The following is an 11,311-nucleotide window of genomic DNA, read 5'->3' as shown; positions in this document are numbered from 1 at the left end:
GTGCTTCGTTCTGGCAACTCATCTGGCTTCCCTGCATTCCCGCCTGAAATGAGGGGAGGGGATGATGGAAGCCCCCGGAAAAGAGGGATCTATATTCGAGGAAATTGAAAATTACGTTGGTGATATTCATTACCACCAGAAAAGGAAACAACCTGAATTGTCAAATCACAGACACTGGTTCAGTACACTGGAATGTATCTATTCAAAGGAATAGTTATGAAAATACTAGAGGCCCGGTGCACAAAAATTTGTGCACTCGGGGATGGGTGGGGGGGGTCCCCTCAGCCCGGCCTATGCCCTCTTGCAGTCTGGGACCCCTCGGAGGATGTCCACCTGCTGGCTTAGGCCCGCTCCCTGGGGGATCGGCCCAAGCTGGCAGACATCCCCTGGCAGCCCTCAGGGGATGTCCACTTGCCAGCAGGGAGCAGACCTAAGCTGCAGTCGGACATCCTTAGCGCTGCTGAGGAGGCAGAGGAGGCTCCCGCCACCACTGCTGTGCTGGCAGCCATCAGCCTGGCTTGTGGCTGAGCAGAGCTCCCCATGTGAAAGCGCACTGACCACCAGAGGGCAGCTCCTGCATTGAGCATCTGCCCCCTGGTGGTCAGTGTGTGTCATAGTGACCAGTCATTCCCAGTCATTCTGCTGTTAGGGTCAGTTTGCATATTACCCTTTTATTATATAGAATAGAGGCCTGGTGCACGGGTGAGGGCCGACTGGTTTGCCCTGAAGGGTGTCCCGGATCAGGGTGGGGGCCCTGCTGGGGTGCCTGGCCAGCCTGGGTGAGGGTCTGATGGCTGTTTGCAGGCTGGTCAAGCCCCCCACTGGGGACCCTCACCCCATGGGGGTTTGGCCAGCCTGGGTGAGGGGCTGATGGCTGTTTTCAGGCTGCCCACACCCCCTTCAGGGTGGGGGTCCCCACTGGGGTGCCTGGCAAGCCTGGGTGAGGGCCTGAGGGCTGTTTTCAGGCTGGCCACAGCCCCTTCAGGGTAGGGGTCCCCGCTGGGGTGCCTGGCCAGCCTGGGTGAGGGGCTGAGGGCCATTTTCAGGCTGACCAAGCCCGTGGGGACCGAAGCTCCCAGCCTTTCCTTTTTTTGTTTTGTTTTTTTATTCGCTCCAGCTCTGTGGCCATGGTGACTGAAAGCAGGTATCTGGGGTTTATTTACCTTCTATAATTGAAAATTTGTTGCCTTGAGAGGAGGAAGCAGCCGGCCAGGAAGCTTGACTTCTTCCCCTGCTTGCCCCAACTCTGTGGCTGCTGGCCGCCATCTTGGTTCAGTTAATTTGCATACAGTCACTCTGGCTGGTGGGCGTGGCTTGGGAATGCAGCAAAGGTACAGTCAATTAGCATGTTTGTCTATTATTAGGTAAGATGTTTAAAAGAGTATCTTCCTGCCCTGGCTGAGGTGCTCAGTGGTTAGAGTGTCAGCCAGCGCACCAAAGGGTCATGGGTTTGATTCCCAGTCAAGGGCAAGTACTTGGGTTGCAGGTTCCTTCCCCAGCCGGGGGTTGGGGGGGAGCAACAAATCAATGTGTCTCATATCGATGTATCTTTCTCCTCCTCTCCCTCTCTCTCCCCCCTACTCCTTGCCACCATCCACTCTATTGAAAAGCAATGGGAAAATATCCTTGGGCGAGGAGTAACAAAAATAAATTTTTTAAAAAGTATCTTCCGCCGAAACCAGTTTGGCTCAGTGGATAGAGCGTCGGCCTGCGGACTGAAAGGTCCCGGGTTCGATTCCGGTCAAGGGCATGTACCTGGGTTGCGGGCACATCCCCAGTGGGAGATGTGCAGGAGGCAACTGATCGATGTTTCTCTCTATCTCTCTCCCTTCCTCTCTGTAAAAAATCAATAAAATATATTTTTTTAAAAAAAGTATCTTCCAATGATATTAACATTTAAATAAAGAGAATTTGAGAATAAAAAAATTCAAGATTCATACAGCTGTGGCATACATAAGTTAAAAAGCTGGAAGAAAATACATCAAAATGTTAGTAGGATTGCCTCTGCAGCCTGAATTATTGTGCAACTTCTTTTGTCATATTGGTTCAATTTTTGTTCAAATGTTTTATGAGTTTTACCTTTACAACTATTTATTTTTTATTTTTTTTTTAGTTTTTAGTTTGGGGTTCCGAAACCCTGAAGGACGTTGAGATAGTATGCCAGCCGCTGTCACTGGGCAGAAGCTCGAATCATATTTACCTCACAAATGTTCAGCTTCTCCACCAGTCGCTGCAGCTCCCTCTTTCACCTCTTAATCCTCCAATGTCACTTTCCAGATACCTGGCCGATATATTCCTCCGGGATATTTAATGAGGTCCTTCCCCCAAAACTGTTACAGTATCATCACCCCACCTTTCCCTCCCTTACATACAAGGTCCTCTCCCCCCTACACACAGATCCTCTCCCCCTTACACACAAGGCCTCTCCCCCCTACATACACAAGTCCTCTCCCCCTTACACACAGGTACTCTCCCCCCTACACACACGGGTCCTTTCCATCCTTACACACAGGTCCTCTCCCCCCTACACACAGGTCCTCACCCACTTAAAAACAGATCCTCTCCCTCCTACACACAGGTCCTCTCCCCTTACACACACAGGTCCTCTCCCCACTACACTCAGGTCCTCTCCCCCTTACACACAGGTCCTCACCCTCTTACACACACACACGTCCTCTCCCCCCCTTACACACACACAGGTCCTCTCCCCCCTACACACAAAGGTCCTCTCCCCCCTTACACACAGGTCCTCTCCCCCCTACACACAGGTCCTCTCCCCCTTACACACAGATCCTCTCCCCCCTTACACACAGATCCTCTCCCCCCTACACACACAGATCCTCTCCCCCCTACACACACAGGTCCTCTCCCCCCTTACACACAGGTCCTCTCCCCCCTTACACACAGGTCCTCTCCCCCCTACACACAGGTCCTCTCCCCCCTACACACAGGTCCTCTCCCCCTTACACACAGATCCTCTCCCCCCTTACACACAGATCCTCTCCCCCCTACACACAGGTCCTCTCCCCCTTACACACAGGTCCTCTCCCCCCTACACACTGATCCTCTTCTTCTTACACACAGGTCCTCTCCCCTTACACACAGGTCCTCTCCCCCTTACACAGAGCTCCTCTCCCCCTTACACACAGCTCCTCTCCCCCTTACACACAGGTCCTCTCCCCGAAGGACTCTGAGAGAACAGTGTGCTGGACCCCATGCCTCTCGCCCACCCACGTAACCTTTGTGCCTTTGGAGATACTACCTCCTTTTGCAGTTTTTGACTGTTTTCACAGAGATTTGGACTTCCTACTCAGATTACTAAGAATTACCAGTCTGCCCTGGCCGGCGTGGCTCAGTGGATAGAGCGCCGGCCTGCGGACTGAAGGGTCCCGGGTTCGATTATAGTCCAGAGCACATGCTCAGGTTGCAGACTCAGTCCCCATTTGGGGGCATGCAAGAGGCAGCGGATCAATGGTTCTCTCATCATTGATGTTTCTCTCTCTTCCTTTCACTTCCTGTCTAAAATCAATAGAAATATATTTTACCAGTAATTAAAAAAAAGAATTACTAATCTTCTTGTTCATTTTATTTCCCATACTTCCACTTTCTTTCCTCTCGTCTTCAACTTCTATCCAACCCTGAGACCCTATAGCCCAGAACCGAACATCACACATTAACCAAAGTACATCAACTGAATGATGACCTGCTAGATGCTAGTGTTTTCAGGGCCTCCCTATGTTAATTCTCACACAGACAAGAAAAGGGCACATTACTGTCCTTATTTTGGAGCTGAATAAACTGTGATGTAGAGCAAGTAAGAAGCACATCAGAGGTCACCCAGCTGTAAAACTGATGCGCCGATGTTTGACCTCTGGCCTGTGAGCCCCAGTTCTTTCTACTGCAGTCAGACCTCATGTCAGGGTGCCCCTCTCAGCCACCGAGTGCGTCCCCTACCCATGTCCTGCCCTGTCTGATGTAGTCGACAGTATGTGGGGGTTGTGCATGTTTTTTATGTTGGGATAAAAGTCTTGTCCTCATGGAGGACTTTGTCCTGCGTAGCTCTTGCTGTTTAGAAACATGTTTGCCCGGCCTTGATCATGGGGAACCCAGGTTTCTTCTCCAGAGAGGGCCCAGCTTATGCCATTGGGCAAGAAACAGATCATGGTACCAGCTTTTCATGATCTCAGCTTGAACAGAGAGCTCAGATAACAGCTGTAGACAATTGGAATCCTCTTGGCAAAAAAAAGGTCAAGAGAGGTCAATACAGAATGCTTAAGTGCCTTCCCAGCGGGCCTTCCACACAGTGGAAGGGAATAAATCCTTTCATGTCCTTAAGTTGCTGCCAAACATTCAAAGAATTAATTTATAAGTTTGTTTGGAATAAAGCATCAAAAAATATTAATGAAACTTGTAGAATAATACCATGTAAGAATATCATGACAACTGAATTTTATCATACTTCACTTTAGAAATTGGATTACTGCTATCAGTCCCTTTTAAAGACTTTGACATAAGCTACTCAACTTTTGTTTAGGGAGGGAACATATAACCTTTAATTGTCCTTAGTTTAAGGAAAGCAGAGTTTTCTAGATTTAAGAGATTAGCTTAAAAATAGTATTAAATAAACCCGAGAGGCAGGCACACTTCCTGCCCATCCGCATTTCCGCGGTAAAACTCCACCCCTGAAATCCCACCCTGCCTCAGTGAGCAGGCACTCCTTCTGTGATTGGCTAAGTCAGAGCTCGGGGGCCCCCAGGGGCGCGGCAGGCCCTGCGGCCAACATGGCGGCTGCCAAGTCACGCAGCCCAACATTGTGGCAGTCTACACTGTTCTCTGACAGAAAAGACGATTTCCTTATTTTCACAATAAACAAGGGAAGAGCAAACCAAAACCCCTAAAAGATAGATGGCCGACATTATACTGCAGACAAACAGAAATCCCATTCGCTGTTTATACCTTTTATAATTATCTTAAAGAATATCAATTAAATTTAAACTGGGTTTGCATTAAAAATTTCAGTTGAGATCACAAAATTAATCCTAAAAAAAAAAAAGAAACATGGAACAAAGGTTTAAAATTAAAACGTGAAATCACTTACATGCTGGGCTTCACTCTGGCTTTTTTTTTTTTTTTAATATATTTTATTGATTTTTTACACAGAGGAAGGGAGAGAGATAGAGAGCTAGAAACATCGATGAGAGAGAAACATCGATCAGCTGCCTCCTGCACACCTCCTACCGGGGATGTGCCCACAACCCAGGCACACGCCCTTGACCAGAATCGAACCTGGGACCCTTCAGTCCGCAGGCCGACGCTCTATCCACTGAGCCAAACCGGTTTCGGCCACTCTGGCTTTTTAATGACGGCTTGAACCCTTTCTGTCTTACTTTTTTTTAAATATGTATTTTCCTTTTTTATATATTCTTATTGATTTCAGAGTGGAACAGAGCGGTAGAAAGAGATAGAAACATCAATGATGAGAGAGAATCTTTGATTGGCTGTCTCCTGCATGCCCTCTACTGGGGATCGAGCCCACAACCTGGGCATGTGCCCTTGACTGGAATCGAACCCGGGACCCTTCAGTCCGCAGGCCGTCACTATTCACTGAGATGCTAAACCATCTAGGGCAGGAGGATCTCTTTAACAAATCCTCTCAATTGTTTCACAAACACAATTCTAATTCAGCTGTACGTTCTCGACACTTCTGGCCTTGATTCTTTGTGCCAGGAAAAGGAAACAGGAAAGTTGCAAAGCTATTTCTGTTTTGCCTCCACATTGGACCCAACCTGGAACTCCCAGAATTCCAATGAAATAAAAGGTCACAGTGTCAATGCCTGCTCCACGGCTTACCTCCTCCCCACAGGGACGCTCAGGGTGCTCAGGCCAAGGACTGGTTACAAATGGCTCTGTGAGTTGCCTCCATAATTAAAGTTGCCCTTCTACAATAAATGACGAGCACAGTGTACTAAAATGCTAGGCTAACCAGGCAACAAAAGGAAAATAGTAAGCTTGTTTGTCCCTTCTTCTAGAACAGCAGTTCTCAACCTGTGGGTCGCGAACAATGAAAATACATCCTGCATATCAGATATTTACATTACGATTCATAACAGTAGCAACATTACAGTTACAAAGTAGCAACGAAAATAATTTTATGGTTGGGGGTCACCACAACATGAGGAACTGTATTAAAGGGTTGCGGCATTAGGAAGGTTGAGAACCAATCATTGCTACTTCATAACTGTAATGTTGCTACTGTCATGAATCCTAATGTAAGTATCTGATATGCAGGATGTATTTTCGTTGTTACAAATTGAACATAATTAAAGCATAGTGATTAATCACAAAAACAATATGTAATTATATATGTGTTTTCCTATAGTCTTAGGCGACCCCTGTGAAAGGGTCGTTCGACCCCCAGGTTGAGAACCGCTGCTCTAGAGGGTATGTGAGGTCAGGATAACAGACTTAGGAAAGACTCAGTTCTCACAAACAAATTTAGTGAGCATTTCTGCTCCTGCAACTACAGGGGAGTTATATTCTAAAGGGTTTCAAATATAAAGTATTAGGTTTAAGGAAATAGATAACTATATTTAGATGGAATTTGAATATCTATACACAATTATTCATACCAATGTGAAAAGCATATGCATCATAACATGTGTATGCAATGGTTGGTAGGGATTTAGTCTGTTTATTAGCTGCAATAGAATTGCTCTGCCACTATGTCAAATTCAGGTACCTGTAATGATTGTACATTTATTCGAAGCACATAGCACACTGCCCAAATAATACATCTCCCAGAGTTTTGTATTAGGAAGTACAGGAAGCTTGAAGACTCCAATACTTCATATGTATATGCAGGTCTAATGCCCATAATGAGCACAGTTGTGTTTCTCCAGAAAAATGCATGATTATTAACATCAGGTGGAGTAAACAAAGACTATAGCTTCACATCTGATTTTGCCACAAAATGAATGCAAATCAGGGCAGGTTTTCCACCAAATGAGTTGGAAACGAAATTTTTGATTTCCAGAGCATTGTGGATTTTGGAGTTACAGAGAAGGGTGTGTGGAACTGAAAGTATAAACATGAGAAAATATTTACAAATAGATGTTCTAGAAGTCAAATGAACAAATATGAGGCAACAGAATAGAAATTCTACTCAGAAATAGCATAGAAACCCCAGCGAGAACCCCCATAAAGGCTGCTATGGAAACCATGCCCCTATCACAGTGGGTCAGCTGATCCAGGGGCCCCAACATCCGATTCTGCTGCTGCAGAAGGGTCAGTCGGGCTGACGGGAAGCAAGCTCCTTAGCATATAGAGTCCACAAGTGTCTCCTAACTCCTGCCCTGTCTTCCCCAGCAGCCACTCTGAAATGCTAGGAGCCAACATGACAAGCAGAGCCCTTCAGATGCTTTCAGTATTAGCACACTTCGGTCAGCACAGAACATAAGAACTTATTGGTGCGTAACTACAAAAAAGCTAACATCGCTCCTAACGCTTTCATTTATTTCTGTGGTAATGACTCCATCATGAGGAAACTGCAGCTCAGGAGGCTTAAAGCAGCTGCCTGAGGCCACACAACCAACAAAGAGAACGGGCAAGTCTCACTCAATGTCCAGCCGTGCTGGCTGGATGGCATTCCTTTAACTTGCTCACATACTCTCAAGTCCCATTCCAATAACACCAGGCTCTTTGTGCCAGCAAGTGTCTCCCTCAGCCTCCTCACCCCATGCCATCTTTACCTCATTAACAGCTTAAGTGTCACCTCCTGAGGGAGGCCCTCCCTGAATTCCTCAGCCTAGACCCCACACCTCACCCTGCTGGTGACTCTCATAGCACCTTGTATTCATCACTCAGTGGCAGTTAAAATAATTATGGAATTATTTATTTAATATCTGCCTTCCTGACCAGAACTTAAACCTCGCAAAGACAGGGCCCCTATTGTGGTGCTCATTGCATTCCCTGTGTAAGAGCTGAACAGTGCCTGCTACCTAGTGAGAAGTTTAATAAAAGGTCACCAAAGAGCGGGAGGGGCCACGGTGGTGGTGTAGGTAAATTGATACTCCCATCCTCCCACAACATCAAAATTACAACTAGACCCCAGAACAGCCATCATTCAGAATCACCTGAAATCCAGTTGAATGGAAGCCCTACAACTAGAGAAGTAAAGAAGAAGCACATTGAGACTGGTAGGAGGGGCAGAGGTGAGGAACAGGCTGGTCCGACACCCACATGTGGCATGTGTTTAATCGGGAGGGATATCTTGGCTGCCGAGGCCCCCTGTGAAGAGCAAGGGGTCCCAGCCCCACATTGAACCCCTCAGCCCAGGGTTCCAGAGCCGGGAAGAGACGTCCCCATAACTTTGGGCTGTACAAACCAGTGGGGATTGTGGCTGAATGACAGGCTGCTGGAGACCCAGGCAGTTCCTCTTAAAGAACCAGTGCACAGATTTACTCAGACTCACTCCCTCTGAGCTCCAGCACTGGGGCAGTAGCTTGGAAGGATCCAGGGACATATGGGGAGGAACTAAATGGTCTGGAATCAGGGCAAGAACTGGGGGCAGCTTTCTCCCAGACAAAAGTGTTGACAGAGGCCATTGTTCCTTGCTAAGATCTCCCTGCCACAGTGCTGACAGGGAGTCGCTATATCGCGGTCTCCACCAACCTGTCCCACACTGTTCACCCATCCCTGGTGATTCCCTGAGACCCCACCCCACCCAATTTGCAGCCCCACCCAAGCTGTTTGCAATGGCTTTTCCATGTGAATAGCCTGTTCTGGCTCAGGCTTCAGACTTTTCTAAAATCTCTTAAACAAGCAGCAGCTAGCCTCAGTGTGTCCCATACCTCTTACTAAGTAGTCCCAGGCCCTGCACTAGCAGCAACCTGCCTTGGTTCATAGCTTGTCCTCTCCTGGGCACCTCCAAACCCAACACAAGTAGCAGCAAGCTGCAGATTGCTCTGTAGCTTGTGCCGGCCCTAACCCTAACCCTACCATGTACATGAATGACGTTCTCAAGGAGCAGACTCAGTAAGCACCAAAGCCCCACAGAAGCAAGTCCTCCTCGGGGGGAGTGGGGTCCCCTGCACAACAGCTCTTCCACTGTAGTCACAGCTGGTCTGCACAGCCAGTTCGCCTGATGGTCAAACCTTCCCAATTATGCCAACAGCAATCAAGGCTCAACTGCAACAGGACAGTGCACACAACCTACACCTAAAGTGCCCAGCTCAGGTGACTGGGGAGGCTCAGCTGCTGAGCCCTACTGGACACCTACTACGCAAGGCCACTCTGCCAAGACTGGAAGACATAGCAGCTCTACCTAATACATAGAAACAAACACAGTGAAGCAACCAATATGTGAAGACAAACATGTCACAAATGAAAGAACAGAAGAAAAGAACTAATGAAATGGAAGCAAACAAGCTATCAGATACACAATTCAAAACAATGGTTATAAGGATGCTTAAGGAACTTAAAGAGAACTTCAAGGAATTTAGTGAGGACTTCAAGAACCTTAGTGAGAATGTCAATGACATAAAAAAAGAGCAGTTAGAAATGATGGATACACTAACTGAAATGAAGAATAATATACAGGAATCAACATTAGAGTAGAGGATGCCAAAAATCAAATCAGCGATTTGGAATTTAAAGAAACAAAACGCACCCAATCAGAAATGCAAGAAGAAAAAAGAATCCAAAAATATGAAGATAGTATAAGGAGCCTCTGGGACAACCTCAAGTGTACCAACATTTGCATAGTGGTGGTGCTGGAAGGAGAAGATAAATTAAAAACCTACTTGAAAAAATAATGACAGAAAACGTCCCCTACCTGGTGAAAGAAATAGACATGCAAGTCCGAGGAAGCACAGAGAGTCCCAAACAAGAGGAACCCAAAGAGGCCTACACCAAGACACATCATAATTAAAATGCCAAAAGGTTAAAGACAAAGAGAGAATCTTAAAAGCAGCAAGAGAAAAGCCTCCTGTTACTTATAAGGGAGCACCCATAACACTGTCAGCTGATTTCTCAACAGAAACTTTGCAGGCCAGAAGGGATTGGCAAGAAATAGTCAAAGTGATGAAAAGCAAGGATCTACAACCAAGATTACTCTACCCAGCAAAGCTATTATTTAGAATTGAAGGTCAGATAAAGAGCTTCCCAGACAAGAAAAAGCTAAAGGAGTTTATCACCACCAAACTAGTATTACATGACATGTTGAAGGGTATTCTTTAAGAAGAGAAGGAGGAGGAGGAGGAGGAGGAGGAGGAGGAGGAGGAGGAGGAGGAGGAGGAGGAGGAGGAGGAGAAAGATCAAAATATGAACACTAAAATGGCAATAAATACATATCAACAATTGAATCTAAAGATTGTGGGAAGCTGCCTATTGTCTTCTCTAGCAGAGAGATGTGGACAAGGAGCCCAGAATGCTGGTGAACCTTGAGCCCTGGCATAGGTCAGAGCTATGCACCCACTATTTAGTCCAGACCATGGTAACTGAAGCAACTTCCCCACCAGATAGTCATGTAAATAAATCCTTACTGATAAGATAGTCTGTCTGTTACTGGAAATTGCCTGTCTAAGGGCTATAGGTGTATCCCAAACTAAATAAAACTATGGCAAGGCCTGAGCAAAAGTGGAGTCCATCCTCTTGGGATGGGCTCTCACCTGGCCCACCAGTTTCCAAATTATTATTTCTTGTCTCATCTCTTTCATTTGTGTGCGGCCCCTCTTCCAGAGCCTGAACCCTGAACCACACGGGACATGGGACATTCACAAAAAAATCAATGTAAACAAACAAGGAATCTAATAAACAAATAAAACCAGAGGCATTGAAACATGAAACAGACTGACAAATCTCAGAAGGAAGGGGGTAGAGGGAAAGGAAAGAGATTAAGCAAAGAACTTATATGCATACTAGAGGCCTGGTGCATGAAATTTGTGCATGGGTAGGGTCCCTAGGCCTGGCTGGCGATCAGGGACAATCTGTGGGCCAACTAGCAGGGCGATCAGGGACCCCCGCTGGCACTCGCCTTGGAGGTGACTGGCGGGGAGATTGGGGCAGCGGAGCCGCCCACTCACTGGCTGGCCCCAGTCCCAATTGCCCTGCTGCTACCGCTGGTTGCCTCCCTTTGTGAGGCGACTGGCAAGGTGATGGGGGAGGGCGCTGGCCTGGGGCCTGTTGGCTGGGGGCAGCTCCTGCGTTGACCGTCTTCCCCCTGGTGGTCAGTGCGTGTCATAGCGACCGGTTGTTGTACCATTTGGTTGATTTGCATATTAGGCTTTTATTATAAAGGATATGCATTACCCAT

This window comes from Myotis daubentonii, chromosome 6 (assembly GCF_963259705.1).
Source record: "Myotis daubentonii chromosome 6, mMyoDau2.1, whole genome shotgun sequence".
In the NCBI taxonomy this organism is placed as follows: Eukaryota; Metazoa; Chordata; class Mammalia; order Chiroptera; family Vespertilionidae; genus Myotis; species Myotis daubentonii.
This window is presented reverse-complemented; position numbering follows the sequence as displayed.